Genomic DNA, 20036 nt, shown 5'->3' on the forward strand with positions numbered 1-20036 from the left:
CTCCCATATGGAGAGATGAAAGACTTATGTAAAGCGGCAAAAGGGCATGGGTGGAGCTCCTTTTAAGAATCTCCTGGAAGCAACCTTCTTGGCTCACACCTTAGTTCCACATGACATTAGAAACACTGTGCACTTCCTATTAACACCTGCTGAATGCATGTTGTGGAACAGACTGTGGAAAAAACATCTAATCACTCTGTCCAATACCTATTCAAAAGATCTCAATAAACAAAATTTTACTGTGGAACAATTGGCTGGAGAGGGGACCTTCCAGAAGCCAAATGATCAGGCTCAGCTATTGCCAGAAACATTTTTGGACATTACTAATGCCGCAAAAATAGCATTGCTTCTTACCCCTGACAAATCCCTTTCCACTCAGAACTTTGCTACCATCAAGCAAGGGGCAAAAGAGTAATTTATAGAATTTGTTGACAGACTGAAAGTAGCTCTTGAAAAACAAATTGAAAGCCCGGAGGGACGAAAAGAAGTTCTAAATAAAATTGCGCTAGCAAATGCAAATCCAGACTGCAAAGCAATCCTGCGGTCTCTGTCAATTGACTCTGACCCCACCATCAAGCAGATGGTTGAAGCCTGTGCCAAACATACTCCAACTGACAACTCTGTGGCACAGGTGGTGGCAAAAGGAATTGCCGATGGGGTAGCTGGAGCATTTGTGGTAGTTACCTCAAAAGAACAACAAAAATGTTTTTACTGTGGCAAGACTGGACATTTCATAAAGAACTGCCCTGAACGGGAGACAATAACAGACAAACACCTGTGGCCCAATAGACAGTCACTTTGCCAACAGCTTCTGGGAATCTCCCAGCAGAGCACAGAATGGCCCCACACGATGATACCAAATTGGAAGCCATTTCGCCCTGCTCTGCCCACCATCCCCGAACACCAGGAAGAGAAGATTCCAGCATACATCCAGGCGACTACCCATATGGCAAGATTCAGGTGGGAACCTGGTGCCAGTTGGTAAGCGCACTGACTAGACATTTTGTTGAGGAATGCGTTTTTAGAATCCCCACTGGAAAGTATGGGCCATTCGATGGTCCCAGAGACATTTTGATCATCGGGGACTCTATCAATGGACCTGACAATATCCATGTCCTCCCCAAAGTGCAAATTGTGGGTCCAGAGGATGAAATCCTTGTCTCGGTCTCCTGTACTGAACCACCCTTCAAACTTTATCAAGGCATTCCAATTGCACAAGCATTTTTATTACCACCAACCTACTTGGAACAGGTTCCCATTAACCCCATGGTAATGTGGGTGCAGATTGTGGGTTCCAATAAACCAATAGTAGAATGCAACCTTTTTTGCAGAGGAGAAAAGATCCTCTGCCCAGGCATGATGGAGCAGACGTCACCATTATTGCCTGCTCTGAGGCCATCAAACTGGGAACTTCAGGCTGTGGCAGGGATGATCTCTGGGATTGGAGGGGTCACAGTGTCAATACGCAGCAAGTGCAATATCGTAGTGGAAGGTCCTGAGGGAAAAATGGCCACCATCCTACCATACATGGTGAGGGCACCTATCATCCTCTGGGGCAGGGACCTTTTGGCCCAATGGGGAGCCTCCATAACAATCCCCTGTAGGGATTTTTAGTGGCGGCCACTGCTGAGCAGCACGCAACACATGACACCCCTCGGCTCACCTGGAAGCAAGACCATCCAGTGTGGGTCAATGAGTGGCCCCTATCCAGTCAAAAACTGCATACTTTGGAGGCTCTGGTGGGGGAGTAGCTCTCCAAGGGCCGCATAGTCGAGACCACCAGCCCTTGGAACTCCCCTGTCTTTGTTTTAAAAAAGCTTGGCAAGCACAGGTGGAGGCTCCTCCACGATCTTAGGAAAATAAATTATATCATTGAAGACATGGGTCCCCTGCAACCTGGAATGCCCTCACCATCGCAATTACCCTGAGACAGGAAGCTAGCTATTATTGACATAAAGGACTGCTTTTTTAACATCCCCCTCCATCCTCAAGACGGTCTGAGGTTCGCATTCTCTGTGCCATTGCCTAACAGGCAAGCCCCCTTAAAACAGTACCATTGGCTTGTCCTGCCCTGGGGAATGAAAAACTCACCCACAATCTGCTAATGGCACGTAGCCAAAATATGATCATCCATTAGGAGCCTGTTTCCAGATGCCATAATACTGCATTATATGGGCGACATACTTATATGTGCCCTGGACTTGACTTATCTGAACTCAACACTAACCAAAACTGTAACAGCCATTGAGTCGGCAGGATTCAAAATTAGCAAGGACAAAATCCAGTTTTCCAATCCCTGGATTTACCTTGGTCTCTGGATCTGAGACCAGACCGTCATACCCCACAGCTCATCATCAGAGATGACCCTAAGACCCTGCAAGACCTCCATCAATTCTGCGGGTCCATCAACTGGGTTCGTCTGCTCCTGGGGATTACGATGGAGGACCTCGCTCCACTCTTCAATCTCCTACGTGGCAGCGAAGACTTGAACTCACCACAAGAACTCACCACAGAAACCTAACAATTGATCCAGAAGGTACAAGAGGCCCTAACATTGAGGCAAGCTCATAGTTTTGAACCAACCCTGCCATTCCAACTAGTAATTTTGGGTAAAGCACCCCGATTTTGTGGGCTGATTTTCCAATGAGACACGCAATCTAGAGACCCTTTAATCATTATAGAGTGGATATTTTTACATCACCAACCTACAATGACTATTACTATGTCACAAGAACTTATGGCAGACTTAATAAAGAAAGCTAGGGCTCACCTCCGCTGTCTTGCGGGGTGTGAGTTCACATGCATAATACTCCCAATGGCAATCATTGGCAATTTGGAGCATTTGCTCCAATCCAACTAAAGCCTCCAGTTTGCTCTGGATAGCTACCCAGGCCAAATTTAAATTCATTTACCAGGACACAAATTGTTCAAATCAGTGTTTAATTTGGTTCCTAAATTTATCCAGAGCAAATACCCTCTCAAAGCACTGACAATTTTTACTGACAGCTCAGGATCCTCCCACAAGTCAGTAATGATGTGGAAGGATAGCTGGACACAGAAGTGGGAGTCTGATGTTCAAGTGGTCAAAGGATCACCCCAAATTGCAGAATTAGAGGCCATTGTCAGAGCTTTTGAAAAATTCCAAGAACCTATCAATGTGGTCAGTGATTCAGCTTACGTTGCTGGTGTAGCTATGAGGGCAGAACATTCACTTTTAAAGGAGGTCTCTGACCCAAATTTATATAAGTTGCTTTCTAAGCTAATCTATCTCATCTCCCACAGAAAGCAACTGCACCACATTATGCATGTGAGATCACACACCAATCTCCCAGGACCTATCGCAGAAGGGAACAGGAGAGCCGATGCGTTAGCCCTGCCTGTTGAAGCCACCAATGTACCAGACATATTTTCACAAGCAAAGATGTCCCACACCTTCTATCATCAGAATGTCCCAGCCTTAATAAGAATGTTTAGACTAACAAGAGAGCAAGCCCAAGCCATCATAGCTACCTGCTCAAATTGCCAGTCATATCAGTTGCCATTGCTAGGATCTGGGGTCAACCTCAGAGGACTGAACAGCTGCCAGATATGGCAGACTGAAGTAACCAACTTCCCTGCTTTTGGAAGATCTAAATATATTCATGTATCAGTAGATACATTTTTGGGTGCAGTGTCTGCTTTGGCACAAGCAGGAGAAGATGCTGTGCATACCATCAGGCATATTCTCCTAGCACCACCTTTGCCACCTTGGGAGTCCCAAAGGAAATAAAAATGGACAATGGGCTTGCTTATACTTCCCAAAAATTGAGGGAATTTTTTAATAATGGGGAATTAAGCACATCATAAGTGTTCCCTGTAATCCCACAGGGCAGTCAATTGTGGAAAGGACTCATGGTGCCATCAAACGCATCCTTGATCAACAGTGGGGAGGGACAGAGACCATGTCTCCAGTTGAGAGACTCTGTAAGGCTTTGTACATAATAAATTTTCTAAATGGTTATTTTTCTGAGCCAACACCCCCCATACTCCAGCACTTCTCCAATTCGACTCGAGCTAAGCTTGATGAGAAGCCACCAGTGTTGATCAAGGATCCACAGACACAACAAATATCAGGGCCTTTCCCGTTGATTACCTGGGGAAGGGGATATGCTTGTGTGTCAATACCATCTGGCCCAAAATGGCTACCGGGGAAATGCATAAAGCCATACTTGGGGCTGACAAGCACTGCCACCACCACCAATGACAAAGTCTCTTCCAAGTCTACTAAAGCAGGACTACAAGACCAAAAGCGAGCTGCTTGGAGGAGAAGACGCCGCAAAGCAACAAACCAGCAGCAACCAAATCACCCCATCACAAGATCCCAGGCAAAAGATACAAAACTAGACACGACTATGCAACCGTAGGCTAGGCACAACCTAGCCACAACTATCTCAACCCCCATGATCCCCAAATAAACTCTAATCAACCTGCCTAGTCCTACTTACCTCTATACTTACCTACCTGTTTCTCCTTCCTCCCCAAGTTCCCTAACACCCTTCTCCAACCCTACTTACCTCATTTCCAGTTTTATTTTTAACTGAAATTCACTTTAAGCTCAGTTTAAAATTTTCTGCCATAATGCTGCTTCTGCTAGAAGTAGATCTAGCATCTCTGTTGCGTAAAGCGATCCTGCTGGCAACATCTACCTCAAACTCCATCCCAACTCAACAATGAAGACCACCTACCTTGTTGCCATCATTGCGACCGTGTGGAAACTTCATCTATGCCTTTAACAATTTTCTTGGACAATTGGGGCTCAAGGGATGGGAGCTTTCTTTAGTTAAAAGCATTTTTTAAATTTTTGTTACTGTTTTTGTTGTATTGCTTTTCTTGTCTTATACGTTGTTTAAAAAATGGCTGTCAGAAAGCTTTTTTAATAAATAAAGGGGAGTTGTGGAGGCTGAAAGCCTCTCAGCAAAAGAGTCTGACTCTCTCCCCTGGAAGTTATGCCCTTAGGCACTCCCTCCTTGTTATCTCAACTATAGTTTTGCTCCCAGCATGCTTTTCTGTTACATGTTAATTTGTTTTACCATTTGTTGTACCATTGTTGGCCATTCCCACTTTGTACCACCCCTGAGCCCTCAGATCATTCACTGTTGCTCTACCCCATTTCTGGCTATCCTATATCTGTGCTGCTCACTCCTACCCTGTGAGCCAGTTCGTCCCTGAACCCTTTGAGGAAGAGGAATAAATCTCGCCTTTGGAACCCCACATGCGGCTCCTGTCTCTTCTCTCCTTCGTTGGCCAAAGTGGAGTGCTTACAAAAGAGCGAAATCACTCACCGCCCAGGAGCGAGCCGGAGGACTTGCCAGTGCCCCAGAGTCATCCTCCAAGGACGCTATTCTGAAAGGTCGTGGCACTCTACCACGTCCCCAGGACCCGCTGTGACACTGTCTGGACAGTAGAAAGTGAAGAACAAAGCTGCAGAGCAGCAGTCTTGCTAGTGCAGTGCAGCTGATAGCAGAAAAACAGCCAACAAGCTCCTTCACAATCTCTTTCACCTCTTGATGCTCTTGCTGCTTGGAAAAGGAATGCAAAGTCTTTGCAGCCCACGGTAAAACCTGGGGCAAAGCGCTTACTCACACCTTCAGTGTGGTGTAGTCCACACAGATTGAGCTAAGCAAGAAGGAGGCGATGAAGCAGAAGGCGTACCCCTTCTGTCAGCAGCCCTAAAAGTGTGCACAACATGCTGCCCTCCATTTTGCATTCTCGCAGTTCCATTGCAGACTTCCAAAAGTTGCTACCAGGGAAAAAAGGGGAGCCAGAAGGAAGAGCCAGTGCTGAGCTTCACCTTCTTCGTATTGCGTGTAAGCCGCCTCCAGCTTCTTGCCGCAATCTGTATTTCCTTTTTCTGCTGCATTTACCGTGGTGCTCTCTGCAACTCGGAGCCTAGTGGTGACTGCCAATGTTTCCACAGAGGGCTGGAATAGAACCGAGGAGCAGCACAAATTTCAGCTGTGCTGAAACTTGCTCCTTCCGACTGCTAACGTCCATTCTGAAGGCAAGTGAGAGGCAGCCTCCTTCCTCTCATAGCCTGTAACGTGGTGCACATGAGCATGGTCCTTGTGAGGCTTTGTTCATCGCTCTTGAGGATGTCTGGCGGCACTGTCATTGCCTGGCAGTGAGAACTGCTCAACCAGCTGCACAAAGAGCAGTGTGCTGTTAGCAATGTGCTCAACTGTGCTGCTTCTGTCGGAGCACGCCTGGGCCATGCACCTTTCGTCTCAGCGCTCCGTGCAACATTCTGCCTCCGTTGCAGTGGCAATCAACAAGGAAAGCTTTTGGTCTATGCCCTGCACAGAGAACTGTGCCAGCACGAGAAGCTTTTCAGCTGGAGCTTGTCCCCGAGGCGAGGAGGCTTCTGTTAGCACCACAGTCCAGGGGCAGTTCTCTTTCCCTGACACTGTGTGCAGCGCTCTCTGAATTCTGTGCTAGCTCCCTGGTCCTTCTCAGCTGCAAGTAGCTGCGCTCACAGTACACACAGCCTTGCAAGGACCAAAGATGTGGTGAGATGTGTTGCACACAAATATATGCCAGGACAGAGACATGTTCTTCATTGCCCCTTCTCATCAGCCAGCTTGTGCTGCTGCTGTGAGGAAATCCTTCCTTGAAAGATGAGCAAGTGTGTCTATCCTGGCGCATTGAGCTGAGTGAGCTTGGTAGGGAACTTTGGACTCTGAGTAGCAGCAAGAGGGCATGCTTGCACATAAAGCTGAGGCAAAGACGTGCATGGAAGCGCTGCAAAGCTGAACCTCCTCGCTGGACCTCAGCTCTGTCTGGACCACAGAAAGTGAAGAACAAAGCCGCAGAGCAGCAGGCTTGCGAGTGAAGTGCAGCCAATAGCAGATGACCAGCCAAGAAGCTCTTTCACAATCACGTTCACCTCTCGATGCTCTTGCTGTTTGGAAAAGGAACGCACAGCCATTGCAGCCCACAGCAAAACCCGGGGCAATGTGCTTCCTCACACCTTCAGTGTGGTGTACTCCATACAGCTTGACCTAAGTGAGAAGGAGGTGACAGAGGAGAAGGCTTTCTTAAAGTACCTCTTCCGTCAGCAGCCCTAAAAGTGCGAGCAACACTCTGTCTTGCTTCCCACACAAGCCCATTTTTTGGGGGCTTCATGCTTCACCTGCTTCACCTGCTGTTATCTGGAAAGAACTGAAGCCCACAATAGCATTCAGCTTTGCCACTTTTCAGCACATATATGATACAGAACTCTTGGTTTGGTGCATGGTTCTCCCTCAGCTTCAGGTATACTCATATGGTTTCTGCTTCCCAGAGTCCAAGCTCTTCATGTTGCTCTCACTCATTGAAATGTGGCAAGAGAGAAGAAGCACCTGCTGGATGAGTGCAAGGCAGTTGACAAAACCCCAGCATCGGGGCAACGTGGGGACATGCAGGACACATTTTTTCCTGGAACATTTTTCAGTGCGAGACGTCTCTCCGCAGCTTTAGTCCTAGTGGGGTTGAAATGTGCGCCATGGCATTTCAAGCTGAGAACGACTGTGCAGAATGCAGCCGTCTGGCAGCGCTTTGCAGGCTGTAAAAGAGAAGGGACTGTCGCTCGAATGTGACTCCAATAGAAGTTGGTACAGTTTTAGGAGCAAGTTCCAGGCAACCTTCTTGTCCTGGTACATTTCTCTGCTCAAGATGTGATGGAGAAGCTTTCCATTCAGCTTCAGATGGCAAGAGAGGCAGAATGATGTGGGACGTGTTTCTATCTAGGTTAAGTTCATGGCCTGAGTGTCTTTCGGAAGAAGTAGTTCTCTGAGCGCTTCCTGACCGGCACAGTGATCTGTGCATGAAGCGGAGGACAATTCAAATCTGAGACAGCATAAGTGTGGTAGGTTACAAATAGCAAAGAAAGGGGCCGCAAAGCACCAGATTGTGCAGAGCCCAGTGTACCCACTTGCAGAAGTCCAGCAACAGCTTGTTCACAAGTGGAGGTGGCTGAGGTTGCACTTGCTGCTTGAAAAAATAACGCCCACCTGTTGCACAGCTCCGAACGTGCTGATAGGCTTCTCCTTACACCTTTACTGTTCCAAAGGTTTGCAGAAGGCAAATAAAATAAAATAAAATAAAATAAAATAAAATAAAATAAAATAAAATAAAATAAAATAAAATAAAATAAAATAAAATAAAATAAAATAAAATATAAATGTATGTGTTCTCCAAATCCCTCTGAACCAGTGCATAAGGGAACCCCTCTCTGGAGCGTGCTTCAGAGAGAGGTATGCCATCTATACCTTCCACTCTTGCAGCTCAGTTGCCCACTTTTGGCAACTGCTCTAATAGCAAAAGGCTCCAGAAGTAAAAGCTAGTGCAGGACTGCACTTTCTGCTTTCCCCACCTGAGTCAACCATCAAACTCACCTAAGTGCTGTGCCTTCCTCTTCTCCATTCAAAGCCTGAAGGCAATCCCAATTGTTTTCACAGAGTGCTGCTGCTGAAAGAGGCAGCAGCACAAGTAGCTCTCATAGGACTGCTTCCTTATGACTTTGCACCGTGCATTCAGCTGGAAGGCCAGTGCGTAAGAGTCGGTCCTTAATTCTTTCCTCCTATGCCTCACAACTGTCACAAGGATAGAGGCTATCCCAAGGACCCTGTACCTGCTTCTGGACAGGAATTCTGGCCTGGTCAATATGGATGCTTTCCAAGTGACTGTTTGCTAGTGCGCTGTGCTCACTTTACTGTCCATGGTACAATGCCTTCGAACAGGTACTACACCTACACCTGCTTCTTGGAACACTACTGCCTGTTCTGTCTCGGAGCACCTCACAATGACTCATAAGTCTCCCCACTTTGCCACTCACTTTGGAAAAGGACTATAAAAACTGACTCTCTGAAGTAGATTTTTGGTGATCTCTCCACAGAACACACATCTGTTGGATGGGACCATGCCCATATCTATTGTCGGGACCACGAGGACTCTGGTATCTATTGGCCAGGCCACGAGGACGACCATGTGGTCTGTTGGTAGTTATTACCCATTCTCCCGTTTGTTTTTTTTCTCTCTCTCTCTCTCTCTTTACTTTTTTTCCTTTAAATCTCCCTCTATCGCAAAATGAGTTGTTGGCGCTCGATAAAAGTGCATTTTTCTGTGAGGAAAGTGATTTGTCCCCTGTTGTATCTTTTGCACCCCTGAGATCAAATGAACCATCATGACTCCCACCTGTATTAACTGCAGATTGTGACATTTAAATTGGCGTCATGGACAGGATTTCTGACAGACAGAAGGGGTTGCAGGTTGCATGTAGTCTGTAATAAGGGAAGGACGAGTTGCTCCAGCTGCACCTAGAGGGCCACCTTGGCAGGGGTGAACTTGACTAGAAAGCGAGGGGGCAATTCAGATTTCCTGCAAATTGCACATGCCTAGGTGTAAAGCACCCCTACACTCGTTTGAGGGCTCTGTCTTCAGAAATTCACAAAATATTTCTCTGTGCAAAATGCGGGAACATTTTGTTTTCTGTGATTTGTTTGCATGCATTTTGACTGCTTGGTGCAGTGAAGAGACAACCAGAGATTTGTAATGAAGGTGTACCTCCCAAGAAGTAGGTCTCTTCATCCACAGAGGGAAGTGAAGGGGGAACATAGCCAAAGCTCTCTCTGTGTGTAACTTAAGTAATAGACCTCCCTGTTGTGGTTTTACTTACCCCTTCATAAAATGATTGATAAAGCTGCATTTTATGCTCTATTAACTAAATATAATGCCAGACCTTCCCAAGGTGGGGAAGAGTAGGCAAACAGTAATTGGTTTAATTTAGAAAATGTGATTCATGGAGTTCTCTGCAACATGAGACAAAATTCAAACTGGGCAAAAATAAAACTATACTCGCTCAGTTTTGGGAGCCTGTCTTGCGGCAACTATAGAAACTAGCTTAAAGCGAAGAAGTGAGGAAAGCATAATTGTAGTCTCTTTACAAATCCTAGTTAAAATTTTGCAAAAACAATTAGATGAAGAAAGGAATGAGAACCATTTATTGTGAGATGAAAACCATTTGTTACAAGCTGCCCGAAGAGAACAACAGGCCAAAAATTCAAAACATACTGACTCACCAAAAGAAAGAGAAGAGAAAGAAATTGTTCACATTAATCAAATATACCCTCAAAAAGAACTAACTCTGATGAAAAATTGTGGGGAACACTGATATAATCATATTCTGTTTTAATCACAGGTCTCAAGCTAGGGAAGCAATGAGGTAGCCCCCAAGCAATCTTTTTTAAAGGTTCTGGGCAGTGTACCAGAGCAATCTCCTCCACAGGTTCTGGGTGTTGAGCTAAAGCAATACACCTTAACTAGGCTTTCCCTAGAGTATAACCACTCTCCCACTTTGGCCCACCACGCTTTAGCCCAGGAAATAGAAAAGATACCCAAACCTGACAATGTATCTGTTTATCAATATATTGATATCCTTGTGGGAGGAGACAAAATAAAAGTAGTGGGAGATACCCAACAAAAAATAATCTCCCATTTGGAAGGCCTTGATTTGCAAATTTCTTCAGAGAAAATTCAAAAACCTTTTCAGGAAGTGAAGTTTTTGGGAATTTGGTGGAAAAGAGGTATGACATGTATTCCACCTGATACCCTAACCTCTTTAGATCAGATTAAAATGCCTGAATCTAGGCAAGATCTCCAACAAGCTCTAGGATTAGTGTTCTGGATAAAACACCTTTCAGATTTTTCAATAATTACCATACCTCTTTATGACTTGCTGAGGGAAATGGTGAAATGGGATTGGAGTCCTTTTCAGGAGGAAGCACTGCAATTGCTGATTTTTGAAGCAACAGCTTATCAAGCCCTAGGCCCTATTCATCTTACAGATCCTTTACAGGTAGAATGGGGATTCAACACTATCTGGGAAGAAGGACTGTTAGTTGTTAGCTTAGCTCTTATAGAAACTGAGAGCTTGAGTAGCAGCAAAGACAAACTTTCCTCAGTAACTGATGTGGGAGAAGGCAGCGTTCAGGTTGAGGAGCTGATAGTTGTTTGCAGTGTTTTCCAATGTGAGGTACAGAATACCTCTCTTTTACATCTACACTGACTCTTATGCTGTGTTTAAAGGAGATACAGAGTGGCTTCCTTTCTGGCAGCAAAATGATTGGGAAGTTAACAGAATTCCAGTCTACGCTACAAGCTGGATAGTTCCATTATTTTAATCTCCTGCCTCTGGAGGCAGACTCTGTTGTGTTTACTTTTCACAGAAGAACGCAGACGAACATGAAGAAGCACCCCTTCAGTGTTGGATGACAAGAACAATGTTTTTCCTCCCTTTATGGCAACACGAGGTGGTGATGTCACAATAACATCTGAATTAATTGCTGAATCCCTCATCAAACCTGCATACAGTTATGACACAGGACTTCATGGCCATGTTTTATACTGTGAAATTTAAAATCAGAATTGTTGGCTAAACTTAACTGCCATACAATTTTCCCATAAAATCATGTGTGGCAAAAACAATACAAAATACTGGGGATAACTTGATGTTAATATTGTAACACCTACCACCCAACCACTGGTTATGCTGAGCCCAAGAATTATTGAAATTGGACCATATATAATTAGGAAAACTGGCCAACAACAAATATTGTTTAATCCGGCATGGTCTCTTAAACAAGTCAAATTGTCAATGCAAAACAATGTTTCAGAAGTTCAACCACTTTATCTGCCTTTTCTGCAAACTTCTTTTGAGGGGTGGACAACCTGGCTGTGTAAGTGGAATCCTTTTACAAAACAAACGACAAGAGACGTAACTGGTGTTGTGGGAACAGGATTGGGAATTCTGAACAGTAACGATTCTGAAGTATTAATGATTAAATTGGCTACCACAGCTGAGGATTTAACCAAATTACAGCAACCACTGCAGTCATCCTTAACAGCCTTGGGAACACAAAGTGGTTGTTATCAAACATATTCTCTTTAGCTCTCAGCTGTATCCAGGCTCAATTATGGATGCAGTCAGTTGCTGCCTCAATTATAAGAGAACGCAAGGAAGGCACTTTTCCTACTGAAATTCGGAGAATAATCTAGGATAGTGCCACTGATTTTCAAAGAGAATTCCCATCCTGGTGGAACTTAGTAACTTAGCTTTTACTTCTGGAGCCTTTTGCTATTAGAGCAGTTGCCAAAAGTGGGCAACTGAGCTGCAAGAGTAGAAGGTATAGATGGCATACCTCTCTCTGAAGCACGCTCCAGAGAGGGGTTCCCTTATGCACTGGTTCAGAGGGATTTGGAGAACACATACATTTATATTTTATTTTATTTTATTTTATTTTATTTGCCTTCTGCAAACCTTTGGAACAGTAAAGGTGTAAGGAGAAGCCTATCAGCACGTTCGGAGCTGTGCAACAGGTGGGCGTTATTTTTTCAAGCAGCAAGTGCAACCTCAGCCACCTCCACTTGTGAACAAGCTGTTGCTGGACTTCTGCAAGTGGGTACACTGGGCTCTGCACAATCTGGTGCTTTGCGGCCCCTTTCTTTGCTATTTGTAACCTACCACACTTATGCTGTCTCAGATTTGAATTGTCCTCCGCTTCATGCACAGATCACTGTGCCGGTCAGGAAGCGCTCAGAGAACTACTTCTTCCGAAAGACACTCAGGCCATGAACTTAACCTAGATAGAAACACGTCCCACATCATTCTGCCTCTCTTGCCATCTGAAGCTGAATGGAAAGCTTCTCCATCACATCTTGAGCAGAGAAATGTACCAGGACAAGAAGGTTGCCTGGAACTTGCTCCTAAAACTGTACCAACTTCTATTGGAGTCACATTCGAGCGACAGTCCCTTCTCTTTTACAGCCTGCAAAGCGCTGCCAGACGGCTGCATTCTGCACAGTCGTTCTCAGCTTGAAATGCCATGGCGCACATTTCAACCCCACTAGGACTAAAGCTGCGGAGAGACGTCTCGCACTGAAAAATGTTCCAGGAAAAAATGTGTCCTGCATGTCCCCACGTTGCCCCGATGCTGGGGTTTTGTCAACTGCCTTGCACTCATCCAGCAGGTGCTTCTTCTCTCTTGCCACATTTCAATGAGTGAGAGCAACATGAAGAGCTTGGACTCTGGGAAGCAGAAACCATATGAGTATACCTGAAGCTGAGGGAGAACCATGCACCAAACCAAGAGTTCTGTATCATATATGTGCTGAAAAGTGGCAAAGCTGAATGCTATTGTGGGCTTCAGTTCTTTCCAGATAACAGCAGGTGAAGCAGGTGAAGCATGAAGCCTCCAAGAACCAAGCTTGTGTGTGCACCTTCACTGGCAAAGTTCTCTGTGCGAGATGTACACGAGAAGCTTTCAGAGAACCTTCAGATTCCAAGAGAGGCTGACTATTTTGATGTATTTGTGCTTAGGAGGAAAGGGCATGACGCAGATGTGTTTCGACAGATACAAAACCTAGGAGCTCTTCTCTGCCAGCAGAGCACTTTTAGTGAGGAGTAGATGACAATTCGCCTCTGGGAGAGGGAAAGCGTGACAGGATGAAAAAAGTGAAGGAAGCTGCAGAGCAGCGGGCTGGTTGTGCATAGTGTCCTGGGTGTAAGAAAAGTGTGGCTGCCACTCGCCTTCCAGCTGAATGCACAGTAGACAGTTGTAAGGAAGCAGTTCTGTGAGAGCTACTTGTGCTGCCACCTGTTTGAGTTGCAGCACTGTAGAAACAATTGTGGTTGCCTTCAGGTTTTGAGTGGAGAAGGGGAGGACACAGCACTTAGGTGAGTTTGAAATTCCAGGGTGCTAATTTCAGCCTTGTGAAAATAGATTGGCAAAACTCTGGCAGAAATCCGACTTAAAATGGCCAAAACCCCTGAAAATCTCACTAAAAATTACCCTAAACCTCCTAAAATCTGCACTTAAACAGTCTAAACCCTCCAAAATTCTGGGGAAAACATCAGGAAAAATTCAGCCTAATAAACCAGAAAAATGTGTAGTCATTTGGATTAAGAAATGGAAAAATCCCCTAAAGATCACACTAAAAATGGCCCAAAATGTCCTAAAAGCTGCACAAATACACCCAAAATATCTACCAAAATCTTCCAAAGATTTCGGGGAAATATCTCAGCAAACAACTCCTAAATATTTCGTGCAAAAGTAGGAAAAAAAAGCCAAAAAGTCCCCCCAAGAAGTCCTAAAATCAGGACACCCAAAATCTGCACTGAAACATGCCAAACCTGCCAAAATTCCTAGGATTACTGGGAAAAACAGTGTGGAAAGCAAAATTCAACCTAAAAACCGCCAAGAATCCTGTAAAAATTAGCATTAAAAAAAAATCTCCAAAAATCGCATTAGAATGGCCAAAGAACTCCTAAAACGTACACTAAAACACCCAAAATAGCCCTGAAATCCACAGAGATTCAAGGGAATTCTGAGGAAAAAGAATTAGGAAAATAGGTAGGCAATAACACTGGCAGAAATCCAATTTAAAATGGTCAAACCCACAAAAATCACACTAAAAATGGCGCAAAAACTCCTAAAACCTGCACTTAAACACTCTACACCTGCCAAAATTTGAATAATTTCTGGAAAAAACATCGGGGGAAAATTCTGCCTAAAAAACCCATATATCTCAATAAAATTCACATTAAGAAACATTAAAATCCCCTAAAAATCACACCAGATATAGCCCAAAAAGTCCTAAAACGTGCACAAAACCACCCCAAATTCTACGAAAATTCCAAGGATTTCTGGGAAATATCTCAATAAACAACTCTTAAATAATTCACTTGAAAAATAGCCAACCCCCCCCCCCCCTCAAATCCCACAAAAATGACCTAAAATTAATCACTGGACACCCAAAATCAGCACTGAAACATGTCAAACCTGTCAAAATACCTAGGATTACTGAGAAAAACAGCGGAGGAAACACGGTGAAGATCAGCCTAAAAACCACAAAAAAATCCCTTAAAATTTGCATAAAGAAAAGAAATAATCACAAAAAAATTTGCACTAAAAATGGCTAAAAAACTCCTAAATCCTGCATTTAAACACCCCAAAATGGCCCCCAAATCCACTGAGATTCAAGGAATTTTGTAGGAAAAAGAAACAGGAAATAGGTGTGTCCAGGTTTACAAGATAAAGATGTGTCCAAAAGTATGCATTCTATCACCATCTGTTGAAAGGAGGTGGGAAGGTGATCCTTATCACTGTGGGAGATATCCTCTGCTGATGGGCCATCAGATAAAATCAGGTGTGACAGTCATCTTTATGGTTTCCACAACCCATCCTTCCTCCAGAAGATATCTTCTGTTAATGGTCCATTAAATCCTACTGAATGACTGATAAAATTACATCATCCCATTGGGTCCCAGTGAATGACTGATAAAATTACATCATCTAATTGGGAGATGCTCCAGCCATGGGGAGGAGCCAAGCCTTTCCTGCCTAGATAAAACCTGAGATTTGGAACACCAAGGCAGCCTTTTTTCACTGGATCCTAGAGGAAAATTGGACCTTTCCACATCATCACTGGACCTTTGGAGGAAAACTGCACCCTTCTACAGGACCACTGCTTCAACTTAACCACATCTGTCATCCAGGAGGACTGCTACCAATATCCTGACTGACGGGGTGTCAGGTTGTATATACCAGTCTGGGGTGGTTTCTACTTTCAAATCCTTCACAAGGTCCTTCAGTTTCTGAATGTTTGCCTGCATGGATGTTGAACATGATGAAAGATTAAAGCAGCACATCCCCTCAAAGTCTTTGCAGCCATGTCCATGGGGGAGCAGCAGGAAGTCCATTGCAGTTCTGTTTTGCAGGGATGCGTGTCTCATGGTTTCTTCATCCTTTAAAAGATCACTTAAGGCAGCAGATGTAACATTGGCTTGCCTACTGAGCCAACATCCCAAATGAGTAATTTCGCCGAGGGCATTTGCTGCAGCCACCCATGGTAAGAACAGGGAGACAGCAGCTCTTGTGGGTTTGTTCCAGTTGTACAATTTAGGGTCACAACTCTCATCAAATTCAGTATAAGATCTTTTTTTGCGTTTTGATTCACTCTCCTTTTTCCAATTATGTAATAAGGTAATATTGGGGGTGAAGGCAGAAAGCTTGCCAAGGCCACAGGGTACCCCCTGAAGGCGAGAGAGGATTCCAGCCCAAACCTGATCACCACTGATAAGAAACATTCCACAGGGTAACGTTTTGGGGTGGATAGAGGATTCAGAGAGACCATGAGTGGTGTAATTGCACCATTCCGGATAATTATAAGCTTTGTTGATGGGTGATATGTCTTTTCTGTATGCGTTTCGAATTTGACTCAATCCAGGCCAATTTTGCTTTGGACTTTTGTAGTAAAATTTGACACAGTATGTTGCTTTGGAGGACCCCAGCAAATCTAATTCTCGGGGTTCCTTGGGGGCATTTGGCAGTACTTTTGTTCAATGGTCCCAAGTGTCAACTGGATTTGGTCTCTTACCAGTGATGTGGAGGAGCTCTGAGTTCTGGACAAGCCATTCGTCTGCTACAAAGGGAATTCCTACTAAACATGTGGAAAGTGGGTTGTCAAGGTTGCCCATAGACAGGCACATATTATCTTCTTTTAATGTCTATGCTAAAGTCACCCAGACATTGTGTTTGGGTTGTGGACTGATCCAGCTGAAGGCATGCAGCAAGGTGAAGAGGATCCAGGCAGCAGTGAGGACAGCATCAACAGAGAGAATTTTCATCTTTGGACAAAGATGGGCCTTCTGATAGGGAATATAAGTAAAGTCAGTCATTTTTATGATGGAGGGAGAGAGGGTTAGGGTTTTCACCTTCACCTCCTTCCTTTGTCCCCGTCCCCCCCCCCCCCCCCCTTTATTTTTTTTTTTTTCCTAAGGATAGGGAAGGGAATACAGGATTAGGGGTTACAGTAAAATCATTGCGGGATGGGGTGTTTCAGTAAAGGTAGTATCATCTAACTAAAGGTTACTTTGTGGCCAGACTATGTCTGGCTTATGATTTGCCTGATGCAGCAGAGTGCTGCTTGTTTTTTTGTTTTGTCGGCTGTCTTGTGACAAGACTATCTTTTCTTTGATGTGCAGGTGTTCAGTGGCATCTTCTCCAAGAAGCGCTGGTTTGGTTTTGAGGGGATCTTGTATTTGACTCTGGGGAGCTTTTGTTGTTGTCCATTGGAGTAGGTTTCGCCGTGCCTAGGTATGGTTTTATGTTTTTCCCTGGGAACCATCTTGGTCCGGATGGCAGGGAGACACAAGCGTACCCCCTTCCCCAGGTAATTAATTGGAAAGGTCCAGAGACATGATGTGTTTCTGGGTCTTTCACCAGCACTGGTGGTTTCTCAGTGAGCTTTGCTTGGGTTGAGTTCGCAAAGTGTCGGAGTATTGGAGGGTCTGGTCCTCACTCGGTTCCATTTAGGAAATTGATGACGTAGAGAGCTTTGTAGTCTTTCCACTGGAGATAAAATTTTGGTGTGTCTCTGCTGCTGGTGAAGGACTATTTTGATGTTTTGATGAGTTCTCTCTACGATGGACTGTCCTGTGGAATTTCCAGGAATGGTGTGAATGTGTTCAATTCCCCATTCGCCAAGGAATTCTTCAAACTTGTGAGAAATGTAGGTGGGTCCATTATCAGTTTTGATCTTTTTTGGAACTCCCACACTGGCAAATGCTAGGAGAAAATGCTTGATAACATGAATGGCTGCTTCTCCTGCATGAGCCGATGCAAAAAACTGCTCCAGAGAACATGTCAACGGACATGTGCATATACTTAGACTTTCCAAAAGGTGGGAAATGGGTCATATCAGACTGCCACAGCTGGCAGCTGTTCAGGCCTCTGGGATTGACTCCCGTACCCATAGAGGGCACTTGGTAGTTTTGACAGTTTGGGCATGTTACCACAATGACTTTTGGTTGGCATTTCGGAATTTTAAACATTCTCATGAGGGCAGGTACATTTTGGTGAAAAAATGAATGTGACAGCTTCACTTGAGCAAAAATGTTGGGGATGTGTGCAGTCTCGACTGTCACAGCCATTGTGTCTGCTCTCCTGTTTCCCTCTGTAATGAAACCTGGGAGGTTGGTGTGTGACCTAACATGCATGATACGGTAGGGTAATTTTCTGTTGGAAATGAGGGTTATTAATGAAGAAATCAATTGGTGTAATTTTGGATTGGAGACTTCCTTGAGAAAAGCAGGTTCTGCTCTCATAGCTATATCAACTACGTAAGCAGAATCTGTGACTAGGTTAAAGGGTTTGTCTTTGAATTTCTCAAAGGCTCTAACAACGGCTGCCAATTCTGCAATTTGTGGAGATCCCTTCAAAATTTGGACATCAGATCCCCATTTGTCAGTTTTGGGGTTTTTCCAAGTCATGACAGACTTGTGAGAGGAACCTGAGCTGTCTATAAAAACAGTTAGAGCTTTGAGAGGTGCTCTACTTCAAAAAAGTTTTGGGACCAGATTGAAGGTTGCATTTCGATTAAAAAGTTTGTGTTTTGGTATGCGAATAGAAATTCAGTCTGTATAGCTATCTAGAGCAAATTGAAGATTTTCATTGGTTTGGAGCAGATTTTCCAAATCTCCCATGGTCAGGGGCAGGTAAATGCATGTGAACTCACACCCTGAAAGCGAGTGGAGGCAGATTCTGGCCTTGTTTATCAAATGTGCCATGATTTCCTGAAACGTGGTAATTGTCTTTGTGGGCTGATTGCTTGTGAAAATCCACTCAAGGATTAACAAGGGGTCTGTGAGTTGAGGGTCCCATTGAAAAATTAGTCCATAGAAGAGAGGGGCCTTTCCTAAAATGACAAACTGAAAAGGCAAATTTGGCTCAAATCTGTGTGCTTGACGTGAAGACAGGACTTCCTGAACTTTGATGATGGATTGCTGGGCTTCCGGGGTAAGTGTGCGTGGGGAGTCCAGGTCTTCGTTGCCATGGAGGAGGTTGAACAGAGGGGTGAGATCTTCTGTTGTGAGTCCCAGTATGGGGCGGATCCAGTTGAGGTATCCACACAGGCTGTGTAGGTCTCTTAGAGTTTTTGGGTCGTCTCACATGGAGAGCTGCTGGGGTACAATGGTCCCTTCTAGGATTAAAAGTCCTAGATATTTCTAGGGGCTGGTGTACTGTACTTTGTCTTCACAGATTTCAAATCCTGCTGTTTCTATGGTTTGAATGGTTGTTTTGACAGCTTTTTCTAAGTAGGTCTTTTCTGATGCACAAACTAGGATATTGTCCATGTAGTGATGGATGATTGCTTCTGGGAATTCTTCTCGAATAGGAGAAAGGATGTGTGCAACGTACCATTGGTAGATGGTTGGAGAGTTTTTGAGTACTTGGGGAAGGAAGAGCCAATGATATCTTTTAAGAGGAGCTTCTCTGTTGAAAGACGGGACAGAGAAGGCGAACTGTGGTGCATCTTGGGAATGCAATGGGATGCTGAAAAAGCAATCTTTGATGTCAATGACCACAAGTGTCCAGTCTCGAGGCAGCATCAATGGGGAGGGCAGTCCAGACGGGAGAGGGCCCATGTCTTCAATGATGTCGTTGATTTTGCGAAGGTCTTGGAGAAGCCTCCACCTGTCTGTTCCAGGCTTTTTCAGGATGAAAACTGGTGAATTCCACGCACTGTTGGACTCAACAGTGTGGCTTTTTGCTAGCTGTTCTTCAACGAGGGCTTGCAATGCGCTCAGTTTGACCTTTGAAAGGGGCCTTTGTGCCTGCCATTGGGGGTCATCATTCTTCCAGGTGAATCGAGGAGTGGGCGGGACAGTGCGCTCTTCAATGGCCCCCATCAAAAATCCCGACTTTGAACTCGGAGAGAAGCCCCCCATTGGGTTAGGACATCCCTGCCCCATAGGTTGATGGGGGCTCTTACCATGAATGGTCGGATGGTTACCAGTTTACCTTCAGGCCCTTTGATGACGATGTTGCGTCTGCTTCTCATGGAAATGGCAACTCCCCCAATTCCAGCCAGCATGCTTGCTACAGGTTGAAGTTCCCAGTGTGGTGGCCATTCCTAGTGGGCAATGATGGTGACGTCAGCGCTGGTGTCTAGCATTCCTGGTT

Source organism: Sturnus vulgaris, chromosome 5, assembly GCF_052056855.1.
Source record: "Sturnus vulgaris isolate bStuVul1 chromosome 5, bStuVul1.hap1, whole genome shotgun sequence".
In the NCBI taxonomy this organism is placed as follows: Eukaryota; Metazoa; Chordata; class Aves; order Passeriformes; family Sturnidae; genus Sturnus; species Sturnus vulgaris.